This window comes from Equus quagga, chromosome 17 (genome assembly GCF_021613505.1).
Source record: "Equus quagga isolate Etosha38 chromosome 17, UCLA_HA_Equagga_1.0, whole genome shotgun sequence".
Classification (NCBI taxonomy): Eukaryota; Metazoa; Chordata; class Mammalia; order Perissodactyla; family Equidae; genus Equus; species Equus quagga.
Genome location: NC_060283.1, coordinates 16,659,883 through 16,678,143, shown reverse-complemented (window position 1 = coordinate 16,678,143; position 18,261 = coordinate 16,659,883). Strand labels below are relative to the sequence as shown.

The window sequence follows — 18,261 nt, the reverse complement described above, 5'->3', positions numbered from 1 at the left end:
TCCTTTCAGAATACAAGACAAATCTAGATAGGATATATTTGTAGTAAAAACTCAAACTCTTTTCATTATTATTGGAGACTTAAAGTAATTTAAACAATGATATCCTATGCTCTGTTTATTAACTGTAAAATGTCCATGAATGTAGTATGTTGAAAAGGATAAAAAATAAATAAAATAATTAGAGAAAAACACCTTTTAGATATCTAAATGCAAAGTATTAATGATTATCTTGTGTAATACAGATAGCTAAAGCCTTGTAATGCAAATTCTTCATGATCTGTAACAACATTCAAACTAATACATGCAAATGTAAAATAACACTTCTCAATTAAAAAATATGATATTGTGTATCTGTGGATAGAAAATGTAATATTCTGTGTTCATTAATGATATTTGTATGGCATATTAGGGGAAACTGTAGGGGATTTGAGAGTATCAATATGTGGCTAAATAAAATGTATACTTATGCAACGAATTACATGAAAGTTCAAATAAAATATTTTAAACATGGTAATGAATATTTGAGCTTTCTCTTGCAAATGTGACTTTTTAATTAGTCTTTGTTTTTTGAATCAGTTTAGGTTTAGAGCAAATTATGCAAAAAATACAAAGAGTTCCCATGTACTCACTCTGTCTCCCTCAGTTACCCAGATTCTTGTATCTTGCATTAGTGTAGTAAGTTCATTGCAACTGATGAATGAATATGGATTCATTTTTACTAAAATCTACAATTTTTGTTAGTTTCCTCTTTGTGTTGTATAGTTGTATGGCTTTTGGCTTATGCAATACACCACGTATCCACCATTAGAGTACAAAGCATAACAGTTTCCCTTCACTAAAATTGTCCTGTACTCCACCTATTTGTCCCATTACTTCTCCCTCTGATTCTCTGGCAACCACTGATTTTTTTTCTTGCTGTTTCCACAGCTTTTTTTCCCAGAAAATAAATTCATAATTCATATCTGTGATACAAATATTTCTGTTTCAAGGCCTAAATATCTTCCTGTGATCTATTTCATTTGTTGTTCTAATCTATTAATATTTTGAAATTTACTAACTTCAACTGGTTACACTCTTTATTTCCACATAAATATATTACCCTTAATTTGGACCATCTACACTACAATCATAACCCAATATTATAAAAAATTACCGTAACAGCTATGATTCAAGAGAAACCTTAATACCACCCCCAGAATTAGAAAGAATTAAGTTAGAAGCACAAAGTGGATTTTATTAAAGATACTATTCTGAGTGTGAACCTAACAGTGAAAACTTTCCTAAGATCAAAGATGTAGCACAAAAGGATGAATTTTCTCTCTATGTTCTGACACTTTTCTAGAAGGATCTAGGTAAACACATGGTAAGAATTTGCAGTAAATGCCCAACATTTTGAAGGGATATTAGTAGATTAGAAATATTGTCCCTTACTTCATGAAACTTCTACAGGTACTGATCACAAAGAACAACTAAGTTGAAGTCCATGATCAAATGTGATGAGACAATTTTTTAATAAATGAAAATGTTTGGAACATTTAACAGTTACTACACCATGTAATACACATAAATGGTGAGAGTATCTAGAAGCAGAAACACTAGAGGCAGCATAAGAAAGGCACAGAACAGAGTAGATGAAGTCCACAGCCATGCTAAGCAGGCAAGAGAGGCAGAAATATGGCAATGTGCAACATCTAAGGTAATAGACCATATGACCTGTTTTTACTTCATGGTATCTTTCCTCTCCATATAATGAACTCAATGTTAACCCATATATGTGTTCACTTCCAATCCTGAAGGAAATAGCTCTCATACCCTGAGACAGTAGTATTATGTTAACTCCATGATAAGCGGATAATATTCTCTAGGGACTTCTTCTAGGTCAATTCAGAATACAAAGAAAATTTTGAAACTTCTAATCATCTTTTGTCATCTGAGATCAACTTCTGCTCCATAACTTCCTCATGACATTTTTCACTTGGTCATTCCTCAGTATATAAATCAGAGGACTGAATAAAGGTGTTCTAACTGAATGAAACACAGCTATCAACTCATCCATGGGGAAGGATGTTGTGGGTTGTGTGTATATAAACATACAAAGACCAAAGAACAAGATGACCACAATGATGTGGGAAACGTAGGTGGAAAGGTCTTTTCTCCTCCTTTCAGCACTGTGGTTTCTCAGAAAATGCAAGATGATAACATAGGAGAACATCGATATGACAAAACTTACTGTACAAATGGCCCCACTATTGGACACCAAGAGTAGACTGACCATGTAGATGTCTGTAAAGGCAAGTTTCAACAAAAGCTTCAAGTCACAGAAATAATCATTTATCACATTGGGATTGCAAAAAGGTAAACTCAAGGTCAGAAAAATCTGAGCTGAATAATGCACCCAGAACCCCATCCAGCCCGCAGCCACCAAGGCACCGCAGGCTCCATGGCTCATGATGGTCTAGTAGTACAGGGGCTTACAGATGGCTATATAGCAGTCAATGGACGTGATGATTAGGGTAAAGATCTCCAGACAGCCAAAGAAATGGAATGAAAATACTAGGCTTATACACTCACTGAAAGAAATAGTGGTCTTCTCCAAAAAGTTATCCACAATCATTCTAGCAGCTGTGGAAGTAGAGAACAGGTATCAGATAAGGATAAGTGGAAAGGAAGAAGTACATTGGCCTTCTAAGTATCTGGCTGGTCTTGATGGTGGCAATAATCAGGAAGTTACACAACAAGGTCCCCAAATAGAAAATCAAGAAAATGACAAACACTATTTTCTTCCTAACAGGATCCTGGGCCAACTCAAGTAGAATGAACTCAGTCACATTATTGTTTGGCTGCACAATTTCATGAATGAAGGGATGGGATGAGTGTAAAATGGTCCATATGCAAAAAATGAGGAATTAATGTGTCATATGATACATAATCTTATGGAACATTTTAAGGAAGAATAAATATTCCTCTTGGAGGACAACCTAGTTGTGATTTTTAAATAATTCATGTCAACACTTTGTTCCTTAATTTTTAATGAACACTTCAAAAGGTTATAACAAGTTTCAAATAAGCTTATGAATGTAATTTTTTCCAACTGAAATTTTCAAAGAAAACATCTTGTTAGTTTTGATATGATTTTGATTAACTTTGACAATTCATTGAATGTATATTTGAAAGATATGGCTGTGTTTTGTTATTTCCTTCAGTTTTTTGGTTGTATTAAAAAATCTTAGCCCATGTTTTGCGTGATGTGTCACTTTGCATTTAGGAAATATTTGACTGCCTTTGGAGGTTCATGATATAAATGTGAAGTTATACACCACTCTTAAACCCATAAATAATGTCTTATTTATACATATGTTTATGTATGATATATTTGTTATACATATATACTTCAAATTCCATAGCTATATATATATTTAATATGCCCCAACTCTTCCCTGGACAATTGCTCTCAGATATTATATCTTGAAAAAAAGGGACTGGAAATGCCTATAGCCTTCTGCTATAACCTTCAAGAACGTTTGTGATATTCAGTAATCAACAAATACTAATGAACAAACACGAATATTCTTTCACGTTTGATACTATGTCAAATATCCCCGTGTCTATATTTCTTTGTACAATTTCTGAAACTCATCCTTTAGAGCACTCAGAGTCCCTGAAGTTACATTTCCAAAGGAATGTGGGTGGGTTATTACTCTATAGTACATGCTTTTTGCTTAAGAATTTCAGATCTGGGGTGATGTTTTGCAGGGTTTTGTGTCACTAGGTGGTTAGTCTAAGACCCAGTCATGGTTGTATTCCCAGTAGAGTTTGTATTATTCAAGTATCTAAAACCACTGTTGCCAGAACAGAGCAAAGAGGGCAAAGAAGGAGGGAGATGTAGTTTTAAAAAGAGAGGCGTGGTATAGCTTCAGTAACTGACTTCTTCATTCAATTTTTTTTGTTTATCCTGGCAAAGACAATAATCATTCAACTTGGAAATCTCACTTCTTTCAATGATTTTTTTTTCACATTTGGAAAAACATATTATCATTGGTTTCACTGGCAAAAAAAATTTTTCTCTTTATCTTTCTACTGAAGATGATGCTAGAAGTGACACTATATACAAGTAAAAATGTAAACTGAAATATGATGTATTTAGATATATTCTGGAAGACATTTATTATATTGTTTCTCTTCAGTCCCATGCAATCTTCTATACACTGTCTTGAAATTTGTGAGTAGGAAAAGCACAGACTATTATAGACTAAATAGACAAAATTTGCCTTATGTATTTTTTCCTCTCCCTTGGTCAATTTTCTTCTTCTCAACAGAGTTGAAACATCACTCATTCCTGCAAATCAAAAGCAACTCTACGGAAAATGTTTGATGAAGTTGTTCAGTTTGCTTTTCCAAGGATTTAAAACAGTGATCTCTTGCACTGTGTGATCTTGAGCAAAATCTTAAACTATAAGGGAACTGACTCTTAGTATCTTACTCATTACAATAAGGTCATTGTTTCCTTTATGCATTTCAAAGAGTGATGTATCATAAAATATTGTTCCTTGAAAATATGGTAGGCAATGAGAACAAGATGATGTGAATGTCTCTGTAACGTCAATGTTCTGTGATATTGTCCACGCCTTTGAGTGTACAGTTTTCTGTCCTATTAGCCTGTCATTTTGTAGGACAAGCTTATTTCTTCCTTAGATTTGGGCAAACATATTTAAGATAAATTAAGAATCAAAAATACATGTGATTACATAACTTATTAATAACTATGTGTGCTAATCAATTGCTCAATCAATAATTTCAGGATGATATTAAAATTCTCCAACCATACCTGCAGCTGTGGAGCGCATTTCTATCCATTCATGTTCCAAACAATCCAGACTACTTTAGCTACATATTTAGTAATTTCTTTGAAAAACATATTCTGTGCCCTCAAGTACATTTCAGTAATTTTCTTTGTATCTTGAACTAAGGGATCTATTTTTTATTCCACCATCTAGAACAGGGAGACTATAGTTCTCAAGTCAACAAACATTTGTTGCAGTCTGTGTATAGTCAGGATATGTTAATGATGAAATGTGAGCACATAAAGATTAGCAGATGCATCAGGTTGGATGTCTATAATGGAAGTAATGTGGTAGCCAAAGATTAAAAATAAATAGCTGTAATGTATCCAAGCTTATCTTGCCCTCTCCCTTCTTCCTAGAATGGCTTTCCATTTCTAGCTTCTTCAATCTTCTGGGAACTTTAGGACCAAACTGCTGAGAAACACCTCCTAGCTGGCCTTCAGTGATTGCCAGAAGAGAAAGTCGCTCTTGTTTTCTAAACATTTTACCTATATCTCTTCTTATAATATTACATACTATTGCTTATAATGTAAGAATGTGTTTGCTTATTTTAGCTTTCTTCCAGAAAAACGAATACTGGCATTATATGTTCTCATAATATTACTCCACAGTTTCAAACCAATGCTTTATGCAATATAGCTACTCAGTAAGTAACTTCAAGTTGAACATTCCCTACTACCCCTTAAAATGAGATAATATTTATGTCATTTTTGTAGGAATAGTCTCATTGCAAAACATATTATCATCATAAATTTACTTGTATCTTCTATCTATTATGTATGGTAAGCAGACAAGTATGCTCCCATTTTATAAAGCCAGAAAAGAAAAAAGAAAACAACCTTAAGGTCAATTTTAAATAACTTAGTGAATCAGCTCCATGACCTGCTGTGTAATATGTTATATTCCGAATAGCACTGCATGGCCATGTAAAACATTGACCTTTGAAAAAACAATCTTAAAGCATTTTTAATATGAATCTATGGCCCTTATGACATGCAAGAAGAATCTTACATTTTTCATATCATTCCTTATTAATTCTCATTTTTACATAAGTTTATGAGCATGAACATATTTCCATTTTTTTCCAGAGGAGCGTTAACAACTTTCTTCGGCTTCCCTATGGTCTAATGTAAAAATGGTTACAAGAATATGAGGACAAAACAGCACTGATAACATAGAATATCTTCTAAAAACTACCTATCCTCACCTCAACTCATCAGAAAAGATAAGCCAAATTTAGAATGACAAAATACAGATTTTTTTCAAATGCTCATGGAATGTTCCCCTTGACTGATCACATATTAGGCCACAAAACAAGTCTCAATAAATTTAAGATATTTAAATAATACCAATCATCTTTTCTGGGCACAAAGGTATGAAACTATAAATCGGCTAAAGGAAGAAATCAGAAAAGCCCAAAATATATGGAGATTAAACAAAATGCTGCTGAACAACAATTGGCTCAATGAAGAAATCAATGGAGTAATCAAAAATTACCTGGAGACAAATGAAGATGAAAATACGACATTGCAAAATCTATGGGATACAGACAAAGTGCTTCTAAGAGGGAACTTTATAGCAATTCAGGCCTACCTCAACAAACAAGAAAAATCCCAAATAAGCAATCTCACAGTGCACCTAGAAGAACTGGAAAAAGAAGAAGACACAAAGTCCAACATCAGTAGATGGAAGGAAATAATAAAAATCAGAGCAGAAATAATGAATTATAGATTAAAAAAATGTTGGCTACAAAGCCAACATTATCCTGATACCAAAACCAGACAAGGCCGATATCACTGATGAACATCCATGCAAAAATCCTCAACAAAATACTAGCAAATCAAATAAAACACTACATTAAAGAGCTCGTACACCGTGATGAAGTAGGATTTATTCCAAAGATTCAGGGATGGTTTAACATGCAGAAATCAATCAACATGTACACCACATTTACAAAATGAAAAATAAAAATCACATGATCATTTCAATAGATGCAGAGAAAGCATTTAGCAAAATACAGCAGCCAATCATGATAAAAACTTTAAATAAATGAGTAGAGAAGGAAAGTACCTCAGCATAACAAAAGCCGTATATGACAATCCCAGAGGTAATATCATTCTCAATGGAGGAAAACTGAAAACTATCCCTCTAAGAACAGGAAGCAGACAGGGATTCCCACTTTTACCACTGTTATTTAACACAGTATTGGAAGTCTTAGAGCAATCAAGCAAGAAAAAGGAATACAAGGGAGCCAAATTGGAAAAGAAGAGAAACTGTCACTATTTGCAGATGACATTATTTTATATATAGAACACCCTGAAGACTCCATCAAAAAACTTTTAGAGGCCCGCTCATTGGCACAGTGGTTAAGTGTGCACGTTCCCCTTTGGTGGCCTGGGGTTTGCTGGTTCAGATCCTGGGTGAGGGACGTAGCACCGCTTGGAAAGCCATAGTGTGGTAGGCATCCCACATATAAAGTAGAGGAAGATGGGCACAGATGTTAGCTCAGGTCCAGCCTTCCTCAGAAAAAAGAGGAGGATTGGCAGCAGTGAGCTCAGGGCTAACCTTCCTCAAAAAAAAAAAAACTTTTAGAAATAATAAATGAATACAGTCAAGTTGTAGGATACAAAATCAACATACAAAAATCAGTTGCATTTTTATACACTAAAAATGAGGTAGCTGAAAGAGAAATTAAGAAAATCTCATTTGCAATTGCAACAAAAAGAATAAAATATCTAGGAATAAACTTAACCAAATAGATGAAAGATCTGTACACTGAGAACTATAAAACATTGTTGAAAGAAATTGAAGAAGACAGGAAGAAAGGGAAAGATATTCTGTGCTCACAGATTGGAAAAATTAACATAATTAAAATGTCCGTACTCCTAAAGCAATCTACAGACTCAATGCAATCCTTATCAAAGTTCCAACAACACTTTTCACAGAGATAGAACAAAGAATCCTAAAATTTATACGGAAGAACAAAAGACCTCAAATAGTCAAAGGAATCCTGAGAAAAAAGAACAAGGCATGAGCTATCACACTCCCTGATTGCAAACTATGCTACAAAGCTATAGTAACCAACACAGCATGGTACTGGCACAAAAACAGACACACAGATCTATGGAACAGAATCGAGAGCTGAGAAATAAACCCACACATCTATGGACAGCTAATTTTCTACAAGGGAGCTAAGGAAATAACATGGAGAAAAGAAGCCTCTTCAATAAACAGTGTTGGGATAATTGGACAGCCACATGCTAAAGAATGAAAGTAGACCATTATCTTACACCATACACAAAAATTAACTCAAAAATGGATTAAAGACTTGAATGTAAGACCTCAAACAATTAAAATTCTAGAAGAAAACATAGGCAGTTTCTCTTCGACGTCAGCCTTAGTAGCATATTTTCAAGTACCGTGTGTGACCAGGCAAGGGAAACAATAGAAAAAAATAAATGGAAATATATCAAACTAAAAAGCTTTTGCACAGCAAAGGAAAACACCAACAAGACAAAAGGACAATCTCACAATTGGGAAAGACATTTGCAAACCATATATCTGGTAACAGGTTAATATCCAATATATACAAAGAACTCATACATCTTAACAAAAAGCTAACAATCCAATTAAAAAATGGACAAATGATCTGGACAGACATTTTTACTAAAGAAGATATAAAGGTGGCTGACAGATAGATGAAAAGATATTCAACATTATTAACTTTCAGGGAAATGCAAATCAAAACTGCAGTGAAATATCACCTTACACCTGTTAGAATGACTATAATTACTAAGACAGGAAATATTAAGTGTTGGAGAGGATGTGGAGAGAAGCAAACACTCAAACACTGCTCATGGGAGTGCAAACTGGTTCAGCCCCTATGGAAAACAGTATGGAGGTTGCTCAAAAAATTAAGAATACATCTACCATATGATCCAGCTATTCCACTGCTGGGTATTTATCCAAAGAATATGAAAACACCAATGCATAAAGATACATGCACCCCTATGTTCATCGCAGCATTATTCACAGCATCCAAGACTTGGAAGAAAAGTAGGTGTCCCTCAAGGGATGAATGGATAAAGAAGATGTGACATATATACACAATGGAATACAGCCATAAGACACGATGAAATTCAGCCCTTTGTGACAACATGGATGGACCTTGAAGGTATTATGTTAAGTGAAATGAGTCAGAGGGAGAAGTTAAATACTGCATAATTTAACTCATAAGTAGGAGATAAAAACAATGACAAACAAATACACTGAAACAGAGATTGGATTGGTTTTTACAGGAGGGGAAGTGCAGTGAGAGTAGGGAGAAAAGTTTGAGTAGGCACATGTGTGTGGTGATGGCTTGTACTAAGTCTTTGGATGGTGAACATAATGCAATCTACACAGAAATTGAAATATATAATGATGTCCACCTAAAATTTATATATTTTTATACATTTATATAATATTTATATTGTTATATCAGTGTTACATAAATTAAAAATTAAGAATTAAAAAAAATCATGATATACTAATGCCTAACTTCTCCCAAAGCAGACTTTCATAAAGGTATGAGAAATTGTCCTGCATAAGAAAGCCACTTGAGCAATTGTGTCTAGAACTTAGACACATGCAAATCCTTATTGAAATCATCAATTCCTGGAGAAATTTTAAATAGACAAATTTTGCAGAAGGGCTGGAAACCAGGAGTTTCATTTTCGTTACTCAAACTCTTAGCCAGTTTTGTAAGCTGTAAGAACTCACTGAGGACAGAGATCACAACTAATTTGTTCTCCACCATGTCTTTATCATGGCAAGTATTTAGCAAACAACAGTTTACAGCATGCAATTAATAGCCAATTTCTAAGTAAGTGAATGAATTGATGAATCAAACTAAACTATATTGGAAAAAGTAATTGGGTAATACTTTATTATTATCTTTTCTAACATTATATAGTGGCAAATGAACTAAGAAGAAACATTTTTGAACTACACTAAGACCACTAACTTGCACAGCAGAATATAAGTGAGGTCAGGTCTTGGGGCACAATGAGTAGTCCTCTAGGAACACCTTCCTTTGATGCGACTTAGAGTACTTAGAATCAACAGCACTGGGGGACAACATCAAATGCAACATTGAAAATGATAGATTGTCCTCATAGCACGGTGCATAATTTTCATGATACGTGGAGTGTGGTATCAGTAAGGAGGAAAAAGTCAACATTTGGAGAACATCTGCTGATTTGTTGCACAAAACTACACAGCTTTGCAGATACATCTGACCTGGTTCATAATGTTGGTTAAAGATGAGATGTAAAAACTGCCTTAGTGAGCCCTGACAGGAGTCTATTTTCCTTCTTGAAGAATTGAACCCTGATTTTCCTCTGAGAAAACACAACTTCTCCATTTTACTATATCAATTTTATGTCACGTTTTTCTCTCAAAGGTGGGAATATGAATCTGGCTAGTTGAATCAGAAACATTTCTCCCAGACTGTAATGATTGGATCAGGGATCTATAATCAAATGAAGTGAAAAGTCAATACTTTTCTTTTGGACTATTTAAAGTCACTCTTTTTTCTCTAATACAGTTTTTGTGAGTACAGACCCAGAATTCCCGCCTATTATCTTACATGAGTGGAGAAAGCCAACAGACACAAAAGAGCTAACAGATAAGCAGAAGAAACAAATTCTTACAATAAAATTACATCTGTAGAATTTGGTCATGTCCAGAATATTTTATCATCTTTTATTTTATTTACTTTATATTGTTGCTCTTTTACATTTATTTAGATAGCATCACAAATATTTGTAAACTTACCAACCATCCCAAGAAATAAAATAGTACTAATAATTAAATATATTTGGGAACACCTTCTCCAATCTTCCTCTGCTTCACTCTCTAAGGGTAACCAATGCTCTTATTTTCTTAAAGAATAGTTTCGTGTTACAGAAAAATGAATAAGTACAGTGAGTCCTCATATAATACTACCCAGAATCCCCTATTAGTATCATGTTGCATAATGTGATGTAATTTTTCTTGAGATATAACATTTTATTACATACAACATTGTAAGTTTAAGATGTACAACATATTGATTAGCTACACTTGCATTGTAACATAATTGCTATTGTAGCCGTACCTAACACCTCTGTCACATCACGTAATTATCATTTCTTCTAGTGATGGGTAAATTAAGATCTGGCCTCCTAGCAAGTTTAATGTTTATAATACATTATTGTTTCTACAATTACTATGCTATATAATAGATCTCCAGGACTTATTTATCCGCCAGTTGCAAGTATGTACCCTTAAACAACACATCTCCCATTGCCCCACCCCTCAGCTCCGGGTAACCACCATTTCACTGTTTTTTTGAGATTGCTTCTTTTTGGATTCCAATTTTAATGTCTTCTTGGGAAAAATTTTTACTTATTTCTTCTTCCCAGTTTTAATTGGATTTTGTTGTTATTGTTGTCATTGAGTTGTATGAGTTCAAAAACTTTAGGTACTAACTCCTTATTCAACACATGGCTTATAAATATTTACTTTCATTTTTTAGTTTGTGTTTTTACTTTGTTGATTGTTTCTTTTGCAGTACGGAAGCTTTTCCTTTCATCTTCTAAAATAGATATATATATATAACTATATTTAAATATAAAATAGCGTCTTGCAGTGCAGAAGCTTGTAAGTTTGATATAATCCCACTTGCTGATTTTTTTCTTTTGTCACTTGTGTTGTTGTTGTCATATCCAAATAATCATCACCTAGGCCATTGTCCAGAAGGTTTTCCTCTACGTTTTCTTCTGCGAGTTTTACAGTTTCAGGTCTGACATTTAAAGTCTTTAATCCACTTTGAGTTGATTTTTTTGTGTATGGTGCGATATAAGGGTCAAATTTCTTCCCTTACATGTGAATATGCAGTTTTCCTAGCACCACATATTGAGATATCCTTCCCCTATTGTTTAATCTTGGCACCCTTGTCAAATTGCAGTTGACTATATGAATGAGTTTATGTCTTGTCTATTCTGTTCCATTGGTCTATGGGTCTGTTTTTTATTCTTGTAGCATACTCTTTTGAGTACTGTGGCTTTGTAATTTAGTTTGAAATCAGAAAATGTGACGCCTCCAGCTTTATTTTTCTTATTCAAAATCGCTTTGTCTTTTCAGAGTCTTGTGGTTTTATGAGAATTTCAGGATTGTTTCTTCCATTTCTGTAAAAACAAATGCCTTTGAGACATTCATAGAGATTTCATTGTATCTATCAATCACTTTGGGTAGCAGGGACATTTTAGCAATATTTAAGTATTTCAATCCATGAAGACAGGAGGCCTTTCCATTTATTTATGTCTGCTTTAATTTTTTAATGTGTTGTTTTGTTGTTGGTGGTGGGTGGTGGTGAGGGAGATTGGTCTTGAGCTAACATCTGTTGCCAATCTTCCTCTTTTTCCTTGAAGAAGATTGTCTCTGAGGTAATAGTTGTGCCAATCTTCCTCTATTTGGTATGTGGGATGCTGCTACACACCACTTGATGAGCGGTGTTTATGTCCACATCTGGGATCCGAACCTGCAAACCCCAGGTTGCCAAAGTGGAGCACACAAACAACCATTATGCCATTGGTCTTGCCATTTAATCAGTATTTTATAGTTTAAGTGTACAAGTCTTTCAGCACTATGGTTAAGTTTATTCCCCCAAAAAAGTTTTTGCTATTATAAATAGGATTGTTTTCATAATTTCCTTTTAAGAAAATTCATTGTTGTCGGGGCCAGCCTGGTGGTGCAATGGGTAAGTTCGCATGTTCCGCTTCAGCTGCCTGGGGTTCCCTAGTTGGGGTTCCTGGGTGTGGACCTCTTGGCACGCCATGCTGTGGTAGGTGTCCCACATATAAAGTAGAGGAAGATGGGCACGGATGTTAGCTCAGAGCCAGTCTTCCTCAGTGAAAAGAGGAGGATTGGCAGCAGTTAGTTCAGGGCTAATCTTCCTAAGAAAATTCACTGTTAGTGTGTATAAGTGCAACTGATTTTTGTATGCTGATTTGTTTTTATCCTACAAGTTGACTGAATTACTTAATTATTCTAATAGTACTTTTGTGGAGTCTTTAGGATTTTCTGGGTATAAGATGATGTCTTCTATAAGCAGTGATAACTATACTTCTTCCCTCTTTGTTGGGTGCCATTTATTTATGTTTCCTGCCTAATTGCTCTGGCTCGGAATTTCAGTACTATTTTGAACAGAACTGGAGAGAGTGGGGTTCTTTGTCTTGTTTCATATTTTGGAAGAAGGCCTTCAGTTTCTCACTACTGCATATGAAGTTAGCTGTGGGATTTTCATATATGATTTTTATTATAGTGAAGTAAAGTCTTTCTATACTTAAATTTTTGAAAGTTTTTATTGTAAAAGAGTATTAAATTGTGTGAAAACTTTTCTCCATCTATTGAGATGATGATGTGATTTTTGTTCTTAATTCTGCTAATATGGTGTATTACATTGATTGATTTGTGTATGTTGAATGGATCCTGAAACCCAGGGATTACTCCCACTTGGTCATAGTATATGATTGTTTTTAGGTGCTATTGAATTCAACTTGCTAATAATTTGTTGAGGATTTTGCACTTATGTTAATCAAGGATATTAACCTGTAGTGTTCTTTTCTTGTTGTAGCTTTGTCTGGCATTGGCATCAGAGTGATGCCTCACAGAAAGACTCTGGAAGTGTTCCATCTTCTGTTTATTGGAAGAGGTTAAGAAGGATTGATATTATTTTTCTTTAAATATTTGATAAAATTCACCTGTGAAACCATATGGTCTTGGACTTTTCATTGTTAGAAGATATTTTGTTAGTGATTCTATTCTTCTGTTAGTGATTCTATTCCATTCTATTCATTTCTATTATTTTTAAATTTAGAATGTAATTACTATAAGCTTCCCTCTTAGTAATATTTTTGAGACATCTCATAATTTTTGGTATGTTTTGTTTTCATTTGTCTTATTATCTAATTTCCCTTTGATTTCTTCTTTTGCTCAATGGTTGTTCAAGAGTGTGTTTTTTTTTAATTTCCATATATTTGTAATTTTTTCTATTTCTTTTTGTTATTGATGTCTAGTTTCATCCCATTGTGCTCAGAAAATATACTTGGAATGAGGAAGATCCAAGATGGCGCCATGAGTAGTCCTCTTTGTCTCTCCCCCTTCGAGTCTACAATTATTTGGACACATCGCTTGACAAAGGATATCCAGACAGCATCTCAGGACGTCTGAGATACCCACGCAACTATACATCGGAAGGCGGACGGACTTTCCTCCAGGAGGATGTGGAAATAGGTGAAAACTCTCCGACCCTGACGAGCAGCCTAGTACCCGCAAGCGGCTTTCTTCCAACGGACGCCCCCAGAGGATCTACACACATCTAGGGCAGGAGCGAGCACACAACAGAGGAGCGACGGTGGAAACAGGTGACCAGAACCCTACCTAAACCCCCCGCAATTACTCCTAAATGCAGAGGGAAACTTTGGAGTTGCACACCTGAGCCCGCGGGGAGAGTCTCTCCCCGCCATTGGCAGGGAGACCCCGCCTGGTGTTCGCGGCACCCAGAGGGTCCCAGAGAGAGTCACGGAGGGTACAGAGGTCTCCCAGCTTCCGTTGCCTGCCCTGTGGGAGTAGGGATTGCCGGAGATCTCGGAGAGGACCGGGGCTAGGGGAACTTTCAAAGGCCGGCTCTGCGACCCGGAGGGGAAGCGCCGGAGTTCCACCCGGGCAGCAGACAAAACTCTCTGTCTGCCATTAGCAGAGGGGCCACGCCGAACATTCACGGCTCCGGGAGAGTCCCGGAGAGAATCCCAGAGGGCGGGGCGACCCCCAGCTGCCATTGCCCGCCCGGTGGGACTAGGGATTGCCGGAGATCTCAGAGAGGACCGGGGTTGGGGGAACTGTCAAAGGCCAGCTCTGCGACCCGGATGGGAAGCGCCGGAGTTCTGCCCGGGCAGCAGACAAAACTCTCTGTCTGCCATTAGCAGAGGGGCCATGCCAAGCATTCACGGCTCCGGGAGAGGCCCGGAGAGAATCCCAGAGGGCGGGGCGACCCCCAGCTGCTGTTGCCCACCCCGTGGGACTAGGGATTGCCGGAGATCTCGGAGAGGACTGGGGCTGGGGGGAGTTCCAGAGACCCAGCTTCGTAGCCTAGGGGGAAACCCTACAGGCTCACAGCAGCCTTAGGGAAAGCCTCTGCACAGCACCAGTAGAAGGCACCCAGCCACCAGCCACAAGGCTGGAAGACCCCAGGGCAAAAGCAGCATAGCTAGGTGAACTAACCACAGACTGTAGAAGATGCAAATAGCTCTCCTGCGACCCATAGAGGACAAGTGAGATTTTGTGGGTGCCGACAGCAACGGAGCGAGACATATAAGTGATCCCACCCCTGGCTGCTGGAAAAGCCCATAACACCATTGCAGACCCCAAGGAGAGAGCACATCTAGGTGGGCTGCAACAGTAGGCACCAGCAGCCTGAAGCCCCCCTGTGATGGTCCCCACGGCAAAGGAGGGAATCCAAAGGGCCACGGTGGCTATGAGGAGGGGCCCAGGCCCTGTTAGCAACTGCAGACAGGGTTCCTGGTTGGTGCAGTATAAACAGCTGCTCCCCCACCGCAGCAGCTGAAACAAGTGAAAGGAGCAACTAAACTCAATCTCCATGCGGAGGCACAAATCAACAACATCAAGCAATATGAAAAAATACATTAAATCTCCAGAACAGAAAGAAAGTAACAAATACACAGAAAACAATCCCAAAGAAAATGAGGTATATAACCTAAATGATGATGACTTCAAAACAGTCATCATTAAAATTCTCAATGAGTTAAGAGAGAGTTCTGACCGACAACTCAACGAGTTCAGGAGCTATGTCACAAGAGAGTTTGATACAATAAAGAAGAACCAAACAGAAATATTGGAAATGAAGAATACAATAGAGGAGATTAAGAAAAATCTAGATGCTCTGAACAGTAGGGCCGATAATATGGAGGAAAGAATTAGCAATTTGGAAGATGGCAATATAGAATTTCTGCAGGCAGAGGAGGAGAGAGAAGCAAGACTAAAAAGAAATGAAGAAACTCTCCGAGAATTATCAGACACAATTAGGAGATGCAACGTAAGGATTATAGGTATACCAGAGGGAGAAGAGAAGGAGAAAGGGGCAGAAAGCCTATTCAAAGAAATAATGGCTGAGAACTTCCCAAATCTGGTGAGGGAGATGGATCTTCAGGTGACAGAAGCCAATAGATCTCCAAACTTTATCAATGCAAGAAGACCAACTCCACGCCATATGGTAGTGAAGCTAGCAAAAGTCAATGACAAGGAGAAAATACTAAGGACAGCCAGGCAAAAGAAACTAACCTACAAAGGAACCCCCATCAGGCTATCAGCAGATTTCTCAGCAGAAACTTTACAGGCTAGAAGAGAGTGGAATGATATATTCAAAAATCTGAAGGACAAAAATCTACAGCTGAGAATTCTCTACCCAGCGAAAATATCCTTCAAATACGATGGAGAAATAAAAACTTTCGCAGATAGACAAAAATTAAGGGAGTTCATTGCCACAAAACCTCCTCTTCAGGAAATCCTCAGGAAAACCCTCATTCCTGAAAAATCCAAAAAAGGAAAGGGGCTACAAAACCAAGAGCAGAGGAGATAAGTAGAAGGACAACAACAGAGAGTAGCAGCTCTACATCAGAACAGATTAAATCATGGGATGAGAAACAAAGGAAACTGAAGAAAACCGGAAAACAAGACACAAACTGGTAGTGGTAGGCCCCCACATCTCAATAATCACTCTAAATGTAAATGGATTGAACTCCCCAATCAAAAGACACAGAGTGGCAGGATGGATCAAAGAACAAGATCCAACAATATGCTGCCTCCAGGAAACACACCTCAGCCCCAAAGACAAACACAGACTCAGAGTGAAGGGATGGAGAACAATACTCCAAGCTAATAATGAACAAAAGAAAGCAGGTGTCACTATACTAATATCAGACAAGGTAGATTTCAAAGCAAAACAGATAAAGAAAGATAGAGAGGGACAGTATATAATGATAAAAGGGACTCTCCACCAAGTAGACATAACACTTATAAATATATACGCACCCAACACAGGAGCACCAAAATTTGTAAAGCAACTCTTAATAGAACTAAAAGAAGACATCAACAACAATACAATAATAGTAGGGGACCTCAACACACCATTAACACCAATGGACAGAACATCCAGACAGAAAATCAACAAGGAAATAATAGAATTAAATGAAAAATTAGACCAGATGGACTTAATAGATATATAGAGAACACTTCATCCAAAAACAGCAGGTTACACATTCTTCGCAAGTGCACATGGAACATTCTCAAGGATTGACCATATTTTGGGAACCAAAGCAAACATCAATAAATACAAGAGAGTTGAAATAATATCAAGCATCTTTTCTGATCATAATGCTATGAAACTAGAAAGCAACTACAAGAAAAAAGCAGAGAAAGGTGCAAAAATGTGGAGACTAAACAACACGCTTCTCAACAAACAATGGATCATTGAAGAAATTAAAGAAGAAATCAAATTTTATCTGGAGACTAATGAAAATGAGAACACGACATACCAAATCATTTGGGATGCAGCAAAAGCAGTCCTAAGAGGGAAATTCATCGCAATACAGGCTCACCTCACTAAACAAGAAAAAGCTCACATAAGCAACCTCAAACGACACCTAACAGAACTAGAAAAAGAAGAACAAACAAAGCCCAGAGTCAGTAGAAGGAGGGAAATAATAAAAATAAGAGCAGAAATAAACGATATTGAAACAAAAAAGACAATAGAAAGGATCAATGAAACAAAGAGTTGGTTCTTCGAAAGAATTAACAAAATTGACAAACCCCTAGCCAGACTCACCAAGAAAAGAAGAGAGAAATCGCAAATTAATAAAATTAGGAATGACAGAGGAGTAATCACAACCAATGAAATACAAGAGATCATAAGAGAATACTATGAAAAACTATATGCCAACAAATTGGACAACCTGGAAGAAATGGACAAATTCCTAGACTCCTACAGTCTCCCCAAACTGAATCAGGAAGAAATGGAGAATCTGAATAGACCAATCACAAGTAAGGAAATAGAAATGGTAATCAAAAACCTCCCCAAAAATAAGAGTCCGGGACCAGACGGCTTCTCTGGAGAATTCTACCAAACATTCAAAGAAGACTTAATACCTATTCTCCTCAAACTGCTCCAGAAAATTGAGAAAGATGGAGAACTCCCTAACTCATGCTATGAAGACAACATCACCCTGATCCCCAAACCTGACAAGGACAACACAAAGAAGGAGAACTACAGGCCGATATCACTGATGAACATAGATGCAAAAATCCTCAACAAAATTTTGGC

At 36.7% G+C, this 18,261-nt stretch overlaps 1 pseudogene; it reads right to left on the bottom strand.

Moving 5' to 3' along the window:
* Positions 1-1,916: 1,916 nt before the first annotated feature.
* The window catches only part of LOC124229123 (olfactory receptor 4C16-like), a 20,631-nt pseudogene continuing 4,286 nt past the window's right edge, over positions 1,917-18,261 (bottom strand).